Genomic DNA, 15,555 nt, shown 5'->3' with positions numbered 1-15,555 from the left:
GATTACGCTACTCAAAACAGCTCTGTTGTTTGTGCTGAATATCTCAAGCATGACTGCTACTACTACTACTACTACTACTACTACTACTACTACTGCTGCTGATGCTGCTCTTCGTTACTGCAGTTGCTGATGACTGACTCCATTGAATGTAGATGTTGTTTCTTTTGTTGGTGGCTCGTTGCTTTATGACGTTGTCAGTGCTACTTCATTTATAATTCCCCATAAAAAGATTAAATGTCAGTTATCTTTCTGGCGCTGACAGGAATGCTTCTTTGATCCTTCAAAGAATTTCTCGTTCACTGACATATGAAGCTTTGTAACATTCATTGGATGTATGTTAAGAAAAACTCATCTCTAGAAACAATAAAGTGGGCCAGCAGTTCAGAAATAAGTAAAACACGGCCGGTGCACTTCCATGTAGAATCCAGTTGCGGAATACAAACAAGAGATTAGACGGATGGCGAGACACTGACCTTATCGAATGCTAATGGGCTACAAAGCATTGACCTTCTCCAAGGTCTGATGGGCGACGAAGCATTGACCTTGTCCAAGGTCTGAAGTGTCCCATGCCACCTGCGTGTATGTTACAAGTGCTTGGAATTGGAAGCATATGGGTGCATTACTCTCGGGATTCTTTCCCCTCCTTATCTTTTTTTGTGACGCTCTCCGTATATGTTTAAGAGTAGATGCTTCAAGTGAGCATAAACATCCAAGCGTTGCGGTTATGGTTATGTATTCTTATCCGAATGTTTATAATTACATGCATGCATCCATATATACAAAATGCAGTGTGCATTATGCGTTGGAGCATAAGGAAGAATTTAATATATATATATATATATATATATATATATATATATATATATATATATATATATATATATATATATATATATATATATTCGAGAGAGGTTAAGAGGGCATTTATATATATATATATATATATATATATATATATATATATATATATATATATATATATATATATATATATATATATATGTACAATGAGTATGTGTCTATGTGTGTAAGTATGCCTGGCTTTAACTTCGAAATTATGCAAGTATGCATACATAAATATTATAATTTAATTATGCATTAATAATACACAGCACATGTGAATGCTTATACACACTCACGGAAAAATGAAAACACATGACATAAGTATGCATATGTACATATACTGTATGCGTTATGCATAGCTATAGATCACGCATCATTTCCTATTTGAGTGTGTATAAGCATGAGTATGTGCCATGCATTATGCATATGTAATTTTGACTGAATATTCATGAATAGGTTTCTACAAATTTATGCAGTATGCCCGAACTTTCACTCATTCAAACATACACACACACACACACACACACACACACACACACATATATATATATATATATATATATATATATATATATATATATATATATATATATATATATATATATATATATATATATTAACTTTATCAATTACACAATTGTTCTGTGCATTAGTAGAATTACTAAAAGGACCTCATTCAAACTGGATGGTATCAAATGGAGTATTTATTCAGAAAAAGTTACAAGCTTTCTTGGACAAACAGTCCACATTATCAAGTATCTGTACAATGAGGAGACGTGTAGTCCAGCTGTATTTATATCTGTGTGCTGGGTACTTTTAATCCTATAATCTCCTAGCTCCTCCTGTGTGACCCCCACCCCCTCGTGATCTTGGTCTTTCTCTGCTCCCTTCCTCCAGGTGTCCGTTCTCTGTGCGTTTTCTCTGGTTTTTCCTTCGTTTCCTTGCTACTGTGGAGTATACGATTTTTCTGGATATGCTGTCTTCAGAGCCGTTTCCGGTGTTCCCTGCCATTGTGTATTGGCGCAAGTTATGAAGGCGTTCTCTACAACCAGTCTAGACGTTTTGTTGGTGTTCCTGTACAGAAAACTCATATTTTTCCAGTCTATTTTATGTTCATTTTCCCAACAGTGTTTGGCAACTGCCGACGTGTGATTATAATGCCTTATGTTCTGCAGCTGTTGTCTGCTTCGCTCTTTACATGATTTGCCAGTTTCGCCATAGTACCCTTCTTCACAGTCTAGACATGCTGCCATATATACCCCCCTCTAATCTCTTCCCCCTCTACCGACTTTTTGTTTCTAACTATTTTATTTCTAATGGTGCTTTTGTAGCTGCCTATCAATTTGAAATTATTTAGCTTTCTGTTGATGGGTGCAATAGAGTTGTTGTCCGGCGACTGTAATAATTTTCTTCCCTACCAAATGTTCCTTTTCTATCCTTTCTCTCTCCCCAAAATAGTTTTTCCTTGCTTTAATGTGTGCCCACTCCCACCAATACTTAGGGTAGCCTAATCTCCTAAAACTCTCCCTCAGGTAATCCAGCTCTTCGTCTAAAAATTCGGGACTGCAAATCCTATAAGCCCTGATGGCCAACCCTGTCATTACTCCTATTTTTATTTCTTTCCTATGACTGGAGAACCTATGTATGTATGAATTGATGTGTCTTCTTCCTATATACCTTGAATTAATAAAATAATAAAAAAGAATATGGAGGAGGGGGTTTATACATGCGACATAGATCATGACGTTTTAATAAAACTGCTAACAGCAGCCCTCAGCGTTAATGTTTTCAAGTGGGGCGAAAACCATTACATATAAAAAAAATGGCGTACCCAAGGGTTCAAGTCTTTCACCAATTCTAGCTAATATCTTTATGGAATGGTTTGAAAAGGAAGAGGTGGGCAAAGTAAATAATGGGAACTTAAATATCGTAAAATGGGTAAGATACGTGGATGACATATTGATTATTTACAAGGGAGAAAAGGAAGATCTACACAAGTTCCTAGAAAACATAAATAAACTAAATGAACACATCAAGTTCACATTAGAAGAAGAGAAGGAGGGAGAAATTCCTTTCTTGGATGTTCTGGTTAAGAGGGAAGGGGAAAATTTAAAATTCAAGGTATATAGGAAGAAGACACACACCAATTCATACATACATAGGTTCTCCAGTCATAGGAAAGAAATAAGAATAGGAGTAATGACAGGGTTGGCCATCAGGGCTTATAGGATTTGCAGTCCCGAATTTTTAGACGAAGAGCTGGATTACCTGAGGGAGAGTTTTAGGAGATTAGGCTACCGTAAGTATTGGTGGGAGTGGGCACATATCAAAGCAAGGAAAAACTATTTTGGGGAGAGAGAAAGGATAGAAAAGGAACATTTGGTAGGGAAGAAAATTATTACAGTCCCAGACAACAAGGAAACAAAAAGTCAGTAGAGAGGGAAGAGATTAGAGGGGAGGTATATATGGCAGCATGTCAAGACTGTGAAGAAGGGTACTATGGCGAAACTGGCAAATCATGCAAAGAGCGAAGCAGACAACATCTGCAGATAATAAGGCATTATAATCAGATGTCGGCAGTTGCCAAACACTGTTGGGAAAATGAACATAAAATAGACTGGAAAAATATGAGTTTTCTGTACAGGAACACCAACAAAACGTCTAGACTGGTTGTAGAGAACGCCTTCATAACTTGCGCCAATACACAATGGCAGGGAACACCGGAAACGGCTCTGAAGACAGCATATCCAGAAAAATCGTATACTCCACAGTAGCAAGGAAACGAAGGAAAAACCAGAGAAAACGCACAGAGAACGGACACCTGGAGGAAGGGAGCAGAGAAAGACCAAGATCACGGGGGTGGGGTCACACAGGAGGAGCTAGGAGATTATAGGATTAAAAGTACCCAGCACACAGATATAAATACAGCTGGACTACACGTCTCCTCATTGTACAGATACTTGATAATGTGGACTGTTTGTCCAAGAAAGCTTGTAACTTTTTCTGAATAAATACCCCATTTGATACCATCCAGTTTGAATGAGGTCCTTTTAGTAATATATATACATATGTATCTATATATGTATGTGTGTGTGTTACAATAATAACAGACAATTGCTTACCTGCAGTGTTGGTAGCCTTGTCGAGTGCTCTCTCTCTCTCTCTCTCTCTCTCTCTCTCTCTCTCTCTCTCTCTCTCTTTCTCTCTCTCTCTCTCTCTCTCTCTCTTTCATGAATACCAAATACCCTACATTTAGTGTGTATAAATTAAACTGTTTACAAAAAAATAGTTTATTTTGTAAATCTAACATATGACAGGTTAAATGAAAAATATGCATGATAACAGAAAGTTACTGAACCACTTCTCAAACACATTAAACAGTTATAATATAATAATAAATTGTGGTATTAATTCCCATCCCCATTTCAGTCACTAATTATTCTCCGTTCTAATTTTATGTCTTTGCCATCAGTTCACTTAAGTAGCTATATTCCATTGTGGCCGTGTTCAGGAAACATCTGTAGACAGAAACATTTCCCATTGGTACTAAAACCAACTTAGTCTGTAACACTCCACAACACCGTGAGATAAATGGTAAAGAAATTTTAACTAAATGATAAGCCACCAAAATGTGAATTTACTGTCCATCTTAACACTCACCCTTACAGCAGGGAACTTGGACCCGGAGTCCTCTTACTTTGGCTGCTCCACAACGAATGTATGGCATTCTACAGAAGTCCTAAGCACTTACCCCAAAAATCACTCCTCATTGCACACAAACCCCTTCTTCATGACACGCTCACTGGTTTCTAACCAGACATAGCTTCCAGAATATTCAAGACAAACTGCTGATGAGCACTTCTGCCCACGTGCTGCTGACACGCTTGTATCTAAGGTGACATTTGTTCAAGCACCTATGTTGAGTCTGCAGACACCTGCACGTTGATAACACAAACACTTCCACCTGCATAGTCACACAGGTCAGCGCCCCTAGGGGGCGCCAGAAGATTCCAAGGGGGGCGCAAGCAGAGTTGCCAGATGGTGCCTATTATTTTTTTTTAATTTGTGATGTTAATTACAAAATTGCCAAAAACGTTATCACTGCTTCCATATATTTTCTAATGATCATCTCAAAACATGCCAAAAATTCAAAATATAAGTAAATTTTAATTTCAAATCTTGTTTATGAATTGTCTTTTATTGTTATGATAAGTATAATAGCATACAAATAGACAGCATATTGTTTATAGATTATAGTTGGCAAAAATTTCAGGGGTAGGGGGGCGTGGGGTCTATACATAATGCAGAGGGAGCGCAAGGCAAAAAAGTTTAAGAACCACTGTCCTAGATATATAATATTTTTCTTCAGGAAAGCACACTTGGCTAGTTCAACTTTCAGACCTGCCTTCTTAAGCCTCTTGAGAATTTCTCTAAGTACTTCCAAATGTTCCCGTATAGAGTGCATAGTAACTAATATATGATCCATACAAATGGGAGATTTTTTTACTAGCCTCTAAATGTAATAGGACTATCTGACAAAGCTAAAGGTATCCTTGTAAATTCATAGTGTCCTTTCAGGACTAAAAATGCTGTCAACCTTCTACTCTCTTCACTCAACATTACTTGCAAAAACCCTTGCATGAGGTCAATTGATGAATAAATATTCTTGTCTCCAATCTCCACAAACAAATCTGGTAAACATTCTACCGGATTTAATTTCCTGAAATCTACATATACACAGACTAAACCATCTTTCTTTGGTACTGCTAACAATGGGAAATTAAACGGAGAAGAGCTAGGTCTAATTAAACCTTCATCCTCCCATTTGTTAACCTCTTTTTTATCCCGCTTTCTTATCTTAAAAGGTATTCTATATGATGGAACATATATGGGTTTTGTTCCCTTTTCTAAATGAACCTTGTATTCTAACACATCTCTCAACCCCAGTTTACCTCCTTTTAGAGCAATAACATCTGAGTAATCAGCTAAAACTTCAACTAACAACCCCTCTATGTGTTCTTTATAGCCTGCCCCACTCAAATGATTTCTAAGTATCTCCCTTCTAACCTCTATTAGACTTTGTAAATTCATTTTGCTCCCCCATTACTACTACTGATTCCATTTCCTTACTCCATTCTTCCAGATCCACAACACAAGTGTTTCTTTGATACCTCTTAACCAAGTTATCACAGTTTAGCAATTCCACCCATGTAGCCCTTTCATTTAACACCATGTTTATGGAAATTGTACTCACTACTCCTATAAGTTTCTCACTGCCTCCCACCACACACACACACACACACACACACCTGTTTGTTCACTTTTATATCCCTCTCCTTGACTTTCACCATACCAACCACACCCGGTTCTAAAATTCCTCCATTAAAGCACATTAATATATCCTCTTCCCCTCACCATTAGGCTCACTTCTCCCTGTGATTGATTATTTCTCACTATTTCCTTATTATCTCAAATTTCAAATACACCCTCCTCCATTTCCTAAGTACCTATATGTGGAATAAAATTTCCAGTTTCACCAACTGTTATGCCTCCTTTACTAGGGTTTACAGAATCCCAGTTCTCCTACACGCTGGATGTCCCAGTAAAATCTTGTTTCCCAAGTTAACTCCTCTCACCACCAAAATTGTATTAACTGGTTCCCTAGCGAAAATTAAATCTGAGGCTTCTACAACATCCAGTTTATGAACTTGGACATCTCACATTTTATGCCTTAGTTGAAACTGAGGGAACTTTGATTGATAAAAGTCAAAGTCCATTAGACTGATCGTTGTCCCTGTATCCACAGAAATTAGAAGACTAGATCAGCTACGGCTCCCTTCACCACAAGCTTCCACTCTCCTATATTTCCCTTTATGCCATGAATATTTTATCCTTTCCCTTTTGTTTGTTATGCCCTCCAAAGATTCTGTCTGTTTTGGGAACTTCTTAGACATCCTTCTTGAGGAGCCTTCATATAGCTACTTCCAAAAACTAGTTTATCCTTACCCTTTTTGAGTAATGGACAAACCCGCCAATTATGTGAAGGATTCTTTCACATGCCACATTATTTAATTTGGCAATACTTCTTAGTATGCCTCTGTTTAGTACAATTAAAGCAACAAATTTATGGTGTACGATCTGTAGATTTTCTATCACTCTCCACTTTACCTCAAAAACTATTAAAAGCAAAGTTTGATTCCCTTTGCAGGAAGTTCCTTTGGCCTATTGTCATGGTGTTAGGCATCCCATTGAAGAATGTGCTTTCTACTGTTGGGCATTCCGACATTTGCTCCTTAATTTGTGAAAAAGAATAGAGATTCTTCAGCAGCAGCTTCTACCAGTCTATCAAAACTGCTAACCATTGCGTCTGGTATGCCATTCAACAATCACGAGAAAAGCAGTAACTTCTGAACATTTTCTAACAAAATAGAATCGCCATTTACCCAGTCCAAGACTTCTCCATTTCTCCACCAAATATGTAGCTGCATCAAACAATTTCGAGCTATGATCCACCATGAACTCTGTCTTTTCCTAATTTTATAAATTTTCTCATATCCCGAACCAAATCTCCACATTCATCCGCCTCTTACGCAGTTCTTAGAAATTTATTTAACTCCTCCCAAGTACTACTCCTCCTGAGCATTTCCTAATGTCTCCCACGTCTAACGCCAGGAACCTTCTCGCCTCATTAAATGCATCTCTACCATCTGTGATTTTCTTAGTAATTAGGTGATTTTCAACACTCTCGATAAATATCTCTTTTGCTATCTCAAACTTCCATTTATCAAGCCCACAAAGGGTTGGATAGGTTACATACAGTATATGTCGTAATCCTATGGGTCAATGATTTACCTACCGATTCCCTGCCTGTCATTCTCCCGACTTTTCCTTTCTTATTTCTGTCTACACAAAAAGAATCCTTCACCCCCAATAAAGTTCAGCCTGATCTTGAAAGCATGTAATATTAAAATCTTACACAATACCCCCCCAAAAAAAAACATTATCCCCCATCTCATAACCATTCATAACCTCTACAGAAGTAAATCACTTCTTATACCCCTCTCCATTGACGCTCAGCTGATTGTGAGGCCAATGTCATATGTTTTCCAAGGTTAACTCATGTGATCTCCCCTAAAGAAAAGAAAGAAAAAAGAAGAAGAATCTCAGAAGTAAAATTCATCCTTTGAAATCTCCACCGCTAGCCTCTGTGCAAATATCCCAACTTGCAGTTTTCCCCTCTGAAACAAGTTACCACCCCTTCTCCTTTACTTATGCTTAAAGATCCTCAAATGATATCCTATTTCTATTGTGTTTCACGTACCTACATCCTAATTACTATCATCATTCATACTTCACTCTTATGCATGAATTCATAACACTGTGCAAAATAGTGTTTTACTGCTGCCACCAAATTTATCTGTTACAACAATAACAGACCATTGCTTAGCTGAAGTGTTGGTAGCCATGTTGAGCTGTCTCTCTCTCTCTCTCTCTCTCTCTCTCTCTCTCTCTCAAGAATACCAAGTACCCTACATTTAGTGTGCATAAATTAAACTGTGTTTATAAAAAAAAGGTTTATTCTGTAAATCTAACATACGACAGGTTAAATGAAAAATATTTTCATGATGATAATGTAAATTTACTGAACAACTTCCCAAATGCATTGAACAGTTATAATATAATAACACAGTGTGGGATTAATTCCCACCCCCATTTCAGTCACTAATTATTCTCCGTTCTAATTTTGTTTTTATGTCACCAGTTCACTTAAGTAGCTATATTTCATAGTGGCCTTGTTCACTTATAGGTGTGTCTACTCATGAAACATCTGTAGAGAGAAACATCTCCCATTAGCACTAAAACCAACTAAATCTGTGACACTCCACAACACCATAAAATAAATTGATAAAGAAATGATAACTAAATGATAAGCCACCAAAATGTGAACTTACTGTCCATCTTAACACTCACCCTTACAGCAGGGAACTTGGCCCCAGAGTCCTCTCACTTTGGCAACTCCAAAACGAATGTAAGCATTCTACAGAAGCCCCAAGCATTTACCTCAAAAATCACTTATCACGCACAAACGCTCAAACCCCTTCTTCATGACACGCTCATATTCAGGTTCTAACCGGACATAGCTTCCAGAACATTCGAGACAAAATGCTGAAGAGCACTTCTGCCAACGAGCCGCTGACATGTTTGTATCTAAGGTGATATTCGTTCAAGCACTCCATGCTGAGTCCACAGAGGATTGCACGTTGATAACACAAACACTTCCACCTGCATAGTCACACTGGTCAGCGCTGATTACTGCAAATACTACATTGTAATGTACTCAGTATATAAATACATATATAAATGAATATATAAATATACATATATAAATATATATATATATATATATATATATATATATATATATATATATATATATATATATATATACATACATACACATCCATACATACATATACATACACTCGCCATTCAGTTTTTTGTTCTAACAGGGGGTAGGTCCCAAAGTAAGCTAAGCGATGCTTACGGCAACATTCAAAATTTAGCTCATTACCTCCCAGTGTTCTCATTTGAAGGTAGCTTGAACATTTCTTGTCAGTGATTGCCTTTCACCTTATCCCCTCGTTAATTTTTGTTGGGTGTATTATATCCTAACCATTAAGATAAAATTTGTTTTCAGATCGTCAATTGTATCAAAAACAATGCTATTAAACAAAGTTTATAATAAATCTTTCAGGGCTTGGAAATTCATTGCAACATAATTCATTGATGATATGATATTCAGTGTAATAATACAAGTAACACAAGCATTCAGAACAAAAATGTCCCCTCTAATTCATATATAAAATGACTGGTAGCACTACAGCAGTATAGATAGATTATTGTAGCATTGCTCGTCGTGTCAGAGCATGGTACACAGGGCATTCTCATGCATGATGCTTCACTTACCTCTTGAACTTTGTTTAGATAACATCTTTCTAGTGATACTTAAGAACGCTAGGAAATATTGAAGTTTTTTAGTCTCCCACAGGAAACCAATCAGTTTTGAGCTTTATTGTGGCAGCAATGGTACGGAAGAAAGCCAAGATCTTGTAATTGGTTGTAAGGTTGTGTTGGAAATGCTAAAGAATGGTGATGATTTACAGTCTCGTTCTGTATATTTTGACAACTATTTTACAGGTTATGACTAATTAGTGCACCTGAAATTTAGGATTTCAAGCTACAGGAACTATAAGCGAAAATCATTTGAAACATGAACCCTTAAAGTCAGATAAAGATTTAAAAAAGAAAAGAGAGGGGGGCCACAGGACTGCAGAAATGTGCAAATGATAATTAGATGGTTTAATAACAAATGTTTAACTGTCAGAGTAAACTTTGATACAGCTGAACCACTTGAAAAGGCCCATCATCGGGCAACAGATTCTAAGACGAAGGAAAGTGTTCCTCAACCAAATGACATATATAACTGTACAGAAGTATGGGTAGGGTGGATCACCATGATTGGTTGGTTGGAAAAGAAGATATGATGGCAAAGGATATATCTTCAGAAATGTATGTTGCAGCGCAAGTGCCAGTAATATAACACTACGAAATTGCAGCTGTCAATAAAACAGGTTTCATCAATGCTATAAATAGCACATATCGCCAAAAATCAAAAGCTCGGCTCGTTTCTCTGAATATGTTCGAGATAGAGAACTTCATTTACTGTTATTCATTATTTTTACCATTTTCTAAAACAGAAGTGGATTCTTTGTCAGCTGTCTTGATTATATGATGTGGAAATATGAAAAGCAAAATGATGTTTCAATATCATGCTGCACATCACTGTAATAGAAATTATTTTTTTTTTTCGTTCATTGATCATGAAAATTCAGGTGATTATTTTCCCAAATTAATCTTTATTTTTCGGGGACAACTTATGTTAAGATTATTAAGCTTGATAGAAAGAATATGAGAGTGCTTTGGGGTCTCCTTTTGCCTCCATTCATGCAGAATTTTAAAAGTATAACTAAATTTGAAGACAAAAACTTGAGATTTAATGGGTTAACTAACCATTGTACTCTACCTACATCATATGCTTACACAGAAAGCCAATCAGCAATGTCGAGCCTACGCATGAGACGTTCACTTCTGTCATGTATATTAGCATTCCCTCTTCCTAGATATGAAGGCTGTTCCTTTCCAGTACACTTTCGTACCTTATTAGCATTCCCTCTTCCTAGATATGAAGGCTGTTCCTTTCCAGTACACTTTCGTACCCTATATCGAGCCCTTTGTAGACCTTCATCTCTTCTTTCCCAGTTCTTCCTGATAATACATTCTTTATACTGACCTATCATTCCGTCCACATGACTAAAACACCTCAGATCACTTAATCCTTTATTGCACAAACATTTTATTTCTACACCTTCCACCTTAGGGTAAGGCCACACCGGACGCGGCAAGCGTTGAGGTAGAGGTACGACTTGGGCGGGAGAGCAGCGTCAAAGCGACACATGGCCACACCAGAAACGCCACCCTCCCACGCATCACTCCCAGCAGTCGAAGCTATCCTTCTGTGCAAGCATGTCATTATCACGTTTGGGCAGGAAATTGCTTTTAATCGAAAACCTAAGTGCTAAACTTGACGATAGACTGTACAAAAGAGTGTGGATTCACGATTTCAATAAGCAGAGAAGGGAAAGAAGTGAATTTTACAATTTATATTGCCAGTCTCGTTTATACGAAGACAAATTTTATGAATATTTACGTATGACCCAACGATCTTTTGATTCTTTGCTTGCAATACTAGAAGTCAGGCTCACAAAACAAACGACGAACTATAGGCAGCCCATCTCTCCCAAAAGAGACTAGTAATAACTTTAAGGTAAGTGAAAAGAAATATGGGTTTGAAGATTTTATTATTACAAAACAACTGCAAATAAGGTTATTTCCTGAGAGAGATACTTAGAAAAATAAAGGAATCTGAATTAATTGCAAATTATACAAAACTAAATTAATAATTGGCTGCATTGTGTTGAAATAAAACAATTACCAGCATTCAAAAAAGTAGCTCAATGGTAAACCTTACATAAAAGAAAGTAACATAGGCCTACACAAGGAAAAGTCGTTTTGTTTATTCATTCATTGTTGATATTAATGAAACAAGTACAAAGTAGCACGAAAACCTCATAAACTGGTGATACTGTACTGAGAATTTGTATAGGCAACAAGTCTATGGGGGCTGAACAGGGCTTATTTGTGAGTGCAAAATAGTCGGCTCATGGACGTTTATGTAGGGATTGGGAGTCGACTGCATGGCGCCGATGGTCACATTTGAGGGCCACTCATTCTGTTCTGCCTCTTCCATTTCTTTTAAGAAAAGATTTTGTATTTGTGATCTTATGCGGAGCTTCTTTGTAGTATTTAGTTTCTTCATGTAAGGTAGCAGACTTTTGAAGAACAGCAAATCTTCATTATCAGACTCTCTTCCTGATCCTTTCTTAAGAATTCTAACTTTGTTTTTCAATTTCAATGAGTTGCTCATTTTTTCTTGCCACGTAATCTAGATTTGGTCTTCGCCGCTTATTAGACGACGAAGGTTTTGTTTGCCAACTAATATCTTGAGATGTTGACCCGTTGTCAAGGGAAAGAGATGGAGACGGTGGCCTAGAAGTGAATGACATGAACGACTGAGAAACATGACTTGCATCCGATTCAGTGTCATCACCAGCTACAGACTGGTCATCTTCAGTTACTTGGGTGTTTTCTTCTTGGCACAAATTGGAGCTCCTAGATGCTGGCCGATAAATGTCTTTCAAAAATGACAACTGAGTGAAGTAGGGCCACGTACTATGAACCATTTCAGAAGCTCCATCACCAGATCTGGGGTTTTCCAATTTCTTAATTTCTTTTCTATAATAGTCTTTCAGGTTTTTCCATTTTCTTTTAGCAGAAATCTCTGAAAGGTACATTAAAAGATATATCAATAAACCAGAAAGTAACATAAGCCTATGCAAGTTTAAAAAAATATCAAGTAATAAGTTCATGATAAACATAATGATCAGCTAATATTAGCGATACGTTAATCATCATAAAAAAACAATAGCTTTACTTGTTTTTCTCTCCTTTTCAGGTTTCTCGCTACTGGTGAATCGTTTCGATCTTTGGCTTTGCGTTTTCGTCTTGGTAGAAGCACTATTTCAGGCATTGTAAAGGAAACTTGTAATATTATTTGGGAGGCTCTAACAATGATTATTTACCATATCCAACTAAGGAAATGTGGCTTGCAACCGCAGAAAATTTTTACAAGAAATGGAATTTTCCCAACTGCATTGGAGCATTGGATGGGAAGCATATTGAAATAAAGTGTCCTGCCATTGAGTGGTTCGACATACTACAATTATAAAAAATTTTCTCTATATCTCTGCAAGCACTGGCAGACGCTGATGGCAAACTTTTATGCAATTGACGTTGGTGGGGTTGGTAGGCAGAGTGACTCGGGACTTTTCAGATCATCTGATTTGTACAGACTTTTGGAGTCTGGACAACTTAATATCCCAGACCCATCTATACTTCTTGATACTGATGTGAAAGTTCCCTATGTCATTATAGCTGACGAAGGATACCCCTTGTTACCATACCTTATGAGGCCATTTCTCAAAGGAACTTGGATGACCAAAGGAGAATATTTAATTACTGTCTATCAAGAGTCCTGCAGAACTGTAGAATGTAGTTTTGGTGTACTAACAAATAAATGGAGGTTATTATCTAAACAGATTGAGACAGATGTTACCACCGCAGTAATGATTGTTAAAGCAGTATGCATATTACACAATTATGTTATAGATAAGGAAGGGCCAAACTCAGGTTTCTCACATGCCACTGAAGAGATGATACAAAGCGCAGTAGCATGTACAAGACCCCAAGGCCGGCTACTAAACAGTGCTTTGAATATCAGGGAAGCCTTCTCGGATTATTTCACTGGAGTTGGAAGAGTTCCATGGCAAAATGATTTAGCCTTACCAGGCAATATAATTGCGGCAAATATGACATGTTCATAAAAATTCATTGTCCATTATAATTTCAGAATTATTTAGTATTTGCATGAAATATATTGTTAAAACATATGAAATTTTTCATTTGAAATATCCCTACTTCATCTTTTAGATCTTGTCTGGTTATCTTTCCATTCATGGATGGAAAAAATCCCCTTCTGTCTTTCTATATATATACTGTATATATATATATATATATATATGCTATATAGAAATGATATAATATATATATATATATATATATATATATATATAATGTATATATATATATACACACACACACACACACCAAATCGGAAAAGGCAACATTGCACCATTTTAACTTACCATCAAAAAGCAGTTGATTGCTTATATCTTCCCAATGCATTTTTTAACACAATGTTATTTTTGTGGAGTGGGTCACTGGGATCCCACAAAGCTCTCCTCCGAAACACCTCCCCAATTAATTCCTCTGTCGCCATTATGTCCAATCACGACCGACTGAATACGTGACACTTCGGCAACTGATGGAAAATGGCGTGGTCTTGGGTGAAGACGCCGGAAACCGCCGCGGTATTTTAAAACATGTTACATCGCTTGGCGGTAACTGCAGAGGGTCGAGTCTTCCCGCTGGCCCGGTGTGGCCACTCACATAAGATACGTTACATTTCAAATCGCCGCGGGAACCTCTTCCCTGCAACCTCCACGCTCACCGCGTCTGGTGTGGCCTCACCCTTATTTCTTTCATTGGCGTGTAATGTCTAGACTTCACCCCCAGAATAGGAAAGTTGGCTTAACGATCCCTTCATACGTTTCACCCTTGGTTTCCTTAGACACTCTAAACTTTCTTCCACTCTTTTGCATGCATCCTGCTACAATATAGGTCTGTCTACCGATTTACTCTTTCCACCATCCATGCTAACACTTAAGTCATTTACTCTAAATTCCCAACTCTTTCACTAGTCTTTGACATATCTTTTCACTATTTTCAGTCAATAGTATGTCATCTGCAAACATCAGCATCCCAAATTCCTTTTCTGATCCATTTCTCATCATAAAATTTCGCACCTGTATCTACTGCCATTTCCCTGATCCTCACAGCACTCTATCCATAAAGACATCAAACATCCATAAGACATGGTGTAACTTTGTTTCGGGTCCATTTATATCCCAAACCAGTCATTGTTCTTCCAGGCAAATACTAACATATGCTTCACTTTTATCCTAAATTTTTTCTATTACTCTCACCAGCTTAACATCTAAACCACATTTTGGTCATCCTCTATTAGATTTTAATAAAGGTGATTTAGGTTATCATCGTTGCAGCCATTAATTCGCCAGGTGCAAGACTTGGTTGCTGTCCAGGAATTTCTTAGGACACCCTATGGTGTTGTGGGGTGTGGAAATTCAGTCCATAGTGTAGGTATATGAAAGACATGTTCAGTATGATGTATGAACCTTTATATATATATATGCATTACGTTCTTTTATGTTTCATGTCCATTTACAGTATATACGTCCCTAATGTATTAAATGTATGTCATTCCAATGTATTTATCATGTACGTTATGTAATGACTGAACCTTGTCCGTCTGGCAGTAATGTTTTGCCAGTACGGGACCGCTCTGTTTCCCATATAGGCACATAATTTGCACCTCTGTGAGTTTGTCAACTCCAC

At 37.2% G+C, this 15,555-nt stretch overlaps 1 pseudogene; it reads right to left on the bottom strand.

Moving 5' to 3' along the window:
• Window positions 1–11,956: 11,956 nt before the first annotated feature.
• Window positions 11,957–14,653, bottom strand: LOC136841303 (uncharacterized; annotated as a pseudogene).
• Window positions 14,654–15,555: the final 902 nt, after the last annotated feature.

Source organism: Macrobrachium rosenbergii, chromosome 8 (assembly GCF_040412425.1).
Source record: "Macrobrachium rosenbergii isolate ZJJX-2024 chromosome 8, ASM4041242v1, whole genome shotgun sequence".
Lineage (NCBI taxonomy): Eukaryota > Metazoa > Arthropoda > Malacostraca > Decapoda > Palaemonidae > Macrobrachium > Macrobrachium rosenbergii.
The sequence above is the reverse complement of the archived record's forward strand: the minus strand, read 5'-3'. Positions and strand labels throughout refer to the sequence as shown.